The sequence below is a fragment of the Crocuta crocuta genome, unplaced genomic scaffold (genome assembly GCF_008692635.1).
Source record: "Crocuta crocuta isolate KB4526 unplaced genomic scaffold, BGI_CrCroc_1.0 scaffold184, whole genome shotgun sequence".
In the NCBI taxonomy this organism is placed as follows: Eukaryota; Metazoa; Chordata; class Mammalia; order Carnivora; family Hyaenidae; genus Crocuta; species Crocuta crocuta.
Genome location: NW_027530006.1, coordinates 3,966,796 through 3,971,934, shown reverse-complemented (window position 1 = coordinate 3,971,934; position 5,139 = coordinate 3,966,796). Strand labels below are relative to the sequence as shown.

At 42.4% G+C, this 5,139-nt stretch overlaps 1 long non-coding RNA gene across 1 annotated transcript; it reads right to left on the bottom strand.

The window, feature by feature from the left end:
- Positions 1-252: 252 nt before the first annotated feature.
- On the bottom strand, positions 253-3,294 carry LOC144231284 (uncharacterized). The gene is made up of 2 exons (XR_013335028.1): positions 3,035-3,294; positions 253-531 (listed from the first exon to the last, which is right to left on the bottom strand). It is a non-coding gene; the product is annotated as an uncharacterized LOC144231284 (long non-coding RNA).
- Positions 3,295-5,139: the final 1,845 nt, after the last annotated feature.

The following is a 5,139-nucleotide window of genomic DNA, read 5'->3' as shown; positions in this document are numbered from 1 at the left end:
TCTCTTTCTCTGTTTTCAATGCGCAGATCTCTCCAAATATCACAAGCCATGCTCCCATGATCCTTGGGGGTCATCCCATCTTTGGACCTCAAAAGCGTTTATTTTGGCAGAGAAGCAAAGGTACTCTCCCTCTGTCTAGAAACCAATGGCCCCTAGAGGGCAATGTGGTGACAAGAATAGACTTTGGGAGCCTGGTTTCTCCAGACTTGCTGGGCACTAAGCCTACAGGAATGCTACTCTGAGGCAGTGCTATACTCTTTCAATTTATTTTTATTTTTATTTCTCACAGAATGCCTTAGGAAATAGTCAAAATGTCAACTGGTGCATAAAGGCAAACACCGAGGAAAGGCAGAGGTCCCAGAGGAAAGGCAGCCTGAGCCTCCAGGAAGAAAGAGATCTTCTGTGAGCCGCCCTGGGTGGTGGCCGCGGCTCTCCTTTCCTCCTTCTTGTATCCATGCTATTATTATGCTTCTGATTTAGGGCTTCAGTTACCAGGAAAGATTCATCTTTATCTTGAGCTGGAGCAAACTTCTGTAAGAGCAAAAAACACCTTAATGTTCCTGGGCTCTGGATTTCCAAATTTGATGCACACTTTAATGCAAAGGGAAAGGGGACCTTTATTTCAGTAAGAAATGAACTGTTGTATATCATGAAATAATCAATATCCACAGTCATCCTGGTGATGAAGGGTTAGCCAGTGCTGAGTCACAGTCTTGCATCTACTACTTACCAGGAGGGTAAACTTGGGTAAGTTTTTCCAGCTCCATGGGCCTCAGTGTCATTGGCTAGTTATAGGAGGAAGCTCTGACAGCCTTCGAGGATTGTGGTGAGGCTTAAACGAGATGACAGATCTAAAACATCTTGTGTAATGGCAGTGCTCAAAATGTGGTCCCCAGGGTTGCCAGCATCGCATCACCTGGTATCCTGTTAGAAATGGAAATTCTCGGGGGTCCCGGGTGGCTCAGTTGGTTGAGCAGCGGACTCCAGCTCAAGTCAGGATCTCACGGCCTGTGGGTTTAAGTCCTGTGTCAGCCTTTTGCTGACAGCTCAGAACCTAAAACCTGCTTAGGATTCGGTGTCTCCCTCTCTCTCTGCCCCTCCCTTGCTTGTTCTCTTTCTCTCTCTCTCTCTCTCTCAAAAATAAACATTCAAACAAAAGAAATGCAAATTCTCAGGCTCTATTAAAGATCTACTGAGTCGGAGCCCAGTGATGGCTGATTTAATGAAAGTGATCTGTGTTTCACTCCTGGTGACCCTGAGGCATGCTAAAGTTTGAGAAATGCTGTTGTACAGAAACTGGCTGGGAGCAACGCAAAATAATAGTATGTTATCATTGTTGTTATGAATTGTTGCTGGGAGTACAAAATATACTACTACAAGAGTTGATCATTCCTGTTAACTGGAAGATCTAAGTGTTGAAGGTAAAATGACCACATAAGAGAAGTAGAAACTGTGAGGAGGGAGAAAGGGGTGCCCGCAGACCAGTATGACGTGACAAGGCTCTGTGGTGGTGGCAGGCTTCAAAGATGAATAGTATTGAAAAGGCAGGTGGACCTGAGCAGGGCATTCTGGTTGAGGAGATAGCAATAGTGACAGTTGTGACTTACAGGGGAGAATACTTCAGAAGTATTGAGATGGCAACAGAGTCGACATTTATTTAAACTTTCTGACCATCCATTATAGATCAGACATTCTAGTGCCCCTGAGATATGGAGATGAGGAAGACCCAGGGCAACAGATTCTTAAAGGCACCATAAGAATTGTGCAATTGGATATCTTCCTTCTCATTGTCTTCAAAATTATAAAGACCATGTATTGAGGATTTACTATGTATTAGACACTGTTCTGAGTACTTTACATGAATCTGCTCACTTAATTCTAACAAACACCTGATAACATATTTATCATCATTATCATCATCATTATTGCCATTTTATACATGAGGAAACCGTGCCTCAGAAAGGTTAAATAAATTGCCCCAAGTTCTGCAAGTCATTAAGCAGAGGAACTGGGAAGTAAGTCTGTCTGATTCTGCGGGGCTGTCAAGTGAATGGTCAGTTCTTGGGGGCTGGAGGTTTGTGTGCAGAGCTAGTAGTGGTCACCCAATGTTGCAATTGTTCCTTTACATTCCCCAGGCCTCCGTGCAGTTAGGTGAGGTCACATGACTAATTTAGGCCAAAGAAATGTGAGCAGAAGGTACACGTATATCTTCTGGACTTGGGCACTGAATAGCCTACACATAATTCTCCAGCCTCTCTTCCCCTGCATGGGTGATCCAGAAGGTAGATTTGTGTTCTAGATGTACCATTATAGGATCATGGAGCCTTTGTTGGCTCACATCCCTGGGTAACTGTCTAGAGCAGAGCCTCCTGGAGTGGATTCATATCTCTGATGGAAATGTTGCCTAAGCAAGAAATACACCTGTGTCAAATTAAGAGGCTGTGATTTGGGGGTTATGTTACTGCAGCAATAGCCTCACCTGTGCAGACTAGTATAGTTATACAAGAGGTTAAAATTAGATATATATAGACATAGATAGATATAGATATATAAAATTAGATATAGATAGATGGATGGATGGATAGATAGATATAGATATAGATATAAAATTGAAAGAATCCTGAATTTTGGCTTACAAATTTCCCAATCTAGTTTATAGGCAAGTTGAACTATTGAAAGTTTTTTTTGCAATAAATGGAAAGTATTTCATTTGTCTCTTTCAGAAATTGAGTTAAAGGTAGTCACAACAGTGTATATTATACATAGTGCTTTTAGAGATAATCCTGTTTTAAAATCTTTCCAGTTTAATAACTGAAACCGATTAGTCCCAGAATCCTGAAAATTCCAACATTTTGAAGTTTATTCTAAATTTGACTGGCTTCTTCATATACACAGAATCAATACTTGCGCACACACACACGCACACACAAACACACACCTGTATTTGCACACACCCAAACAAAAACAACCAAAAAAAGGAAATTTCATTCTATATTTGTGTGTCCTAATTTTCAGTATGGGAAAATATTATTACCTGAGACATTTTCTCCTAGTTGCCCTGAGGAATGTCCTCAGAGTTCGGTCTCAAAAGCATGACTTGATCTTGAAGTTCACATCTCTTCGCCTTTGGCAGATGAAATGTGACAGCACTGCTCTCTTAGTCTGGCTGTCAGCATGTGCATGCACACCTCTTTCAGTTTTCTGTACTCCATGAAGAATACGCTGGGAGCTCTTTCAGACCTTTCAGATTTTTGGTGTGAGCTTGGAACTCCGCTGAGGTCGGTATGATCCCTGAGCCGGCCAGATGATCCTTTGTTATTTATTTTTAACGTCAAATTATAACAAGAACCTCCAGGGCCTCAAGGGAAATACCTTTGAATAGAACATAGCACCGTGGTGGACCTGTCAGCTAGGTAAAAGTTCAAGAGCCCATTGCTGAGGGCAAGGGAAAGACAGTGGGAGAAGGAGGTATTGTTTAAACATTTATGTGAGATGCAAACATTATATTCACTTATATGAGGATCTATAACCAGGAAAAATCACATTTCAGCAATGAGTATATTCATAACGAAATTTGGTGTGGAATTAATAATGATTGTTTATTTGGTTTTCACGGGGCTGAAATTCACTGAAACATGGAATGCCAAGAGGCAGCTGTGTTAATTAAACAAATGAGCCACAGATGAGTCTAAGGTGGGGTAATCACTTGTCTTAACCATGTAAAGTATTGGCCACATAACTTTAGAAGTTCTAGGATAGGAGGTGGGTCTGTTTGGAACAGCATGGCAGAGGGGCCAAGAAGGTGTAAAATCAGATCTTGGGTTGGGAGACCCTGTGCGTGTCACTCAACATTTGTGGCCTTCAGTCTCCTCATCAGAGAAATAGGGATTTGGTCATTTATTCAAATTATGTCTTGAATTTTTTAAATGCTGGGGATGCAGTGGGGGAATAGGGTTGTTGTGACAGTGCTCTCACATAAGCAATCAAATTAATGAACCAGCTATTTTTTCTTAATTAGCAGCTCTATGGGAAAAAACAGGTTGGAAGGATAGAAAATAGCCAAGGGGTAGTGACGTGATTTAAGTTGGATTTGAAAGACGAGAACTTCTGCTAAGTTCTGGGGGACAGGGGGGCAGATGAGCACAAATGGACTGGGGATGGGGGAAACAATAAGCAGAAACAGAAAGGGCCAAGGACCAGCAGAAGTGGGAGGTCTGGATGAGGCAATAGGCCCACTGCAATGACCTCGGGCCAAGCTGACTGCCTTGAGCTGTTTGGATTTTATTCCCAGTGCAATGGGAAGCCATTAGCAGGCTTAAGCAGGGGAGTGACCTGATCAGACTTACATTTTATTTTTTTAAACAAAGGAGAGGAACATTATTTTATGGAGAAGAAGGAGGAAGTTGAGAGGGGTTGTTCTTTTGTTTAAAATTTTTCGAACGTTTATTCATTTTTGAGAGACAGAGACAGACCATGAGTGGGGGAGGGGCTGAGAGAGCGGAAGACAGAATCTGAAGCAGGCTCTAGGCTCAGAGTTGTCAGCACAGAGCCTGACACAGGGCTGGAACTCATGAACTGTAAGTTCATGACCTGAGCTGAAGTTGGATGCTTCATTGACTGAGCCACCAGGTGCCCCCAGACTTAAATTTTTAAAAGACTTAATCTGGTTGCTTGTTGAAAACCAATTATTGAAGGGCCAAGAATAGAGAAGCAAGACAAGTTAAGAGGATCTTGTAGGGTCCCAGGGCTGCACTGTGTCGGGGAAGGCAGAGGAATTTGGAAATATGCCTCCTGTGGCTGGCTAAAATAAAGCAAAAAAACCCACCACCCACACTCCCAACTGAAAACTCACAAGGAGCAAAAGTGCTCACTATCTGAAATGCATCTGCCATTTACTGAATCAGAGATGAAACAGAAAGTCCTCAAAGCTCATTATTAGTAAATGTCTCAGCCATGGTGTGAAGAGCGATGAGTCCTTTCCTTGGGTATTGATTTAGCCAGAGAACAGAAATCACCTGAATATTTAATACAGAAGCTCTTTCACGGAGACAGTTGGATGCATAGGGGATAGAAGGACATAGGGGACAGAGGGGCTGACATGCCAAGCAGGGGACAACCAGAGATGAGAGTAGTAGGAAG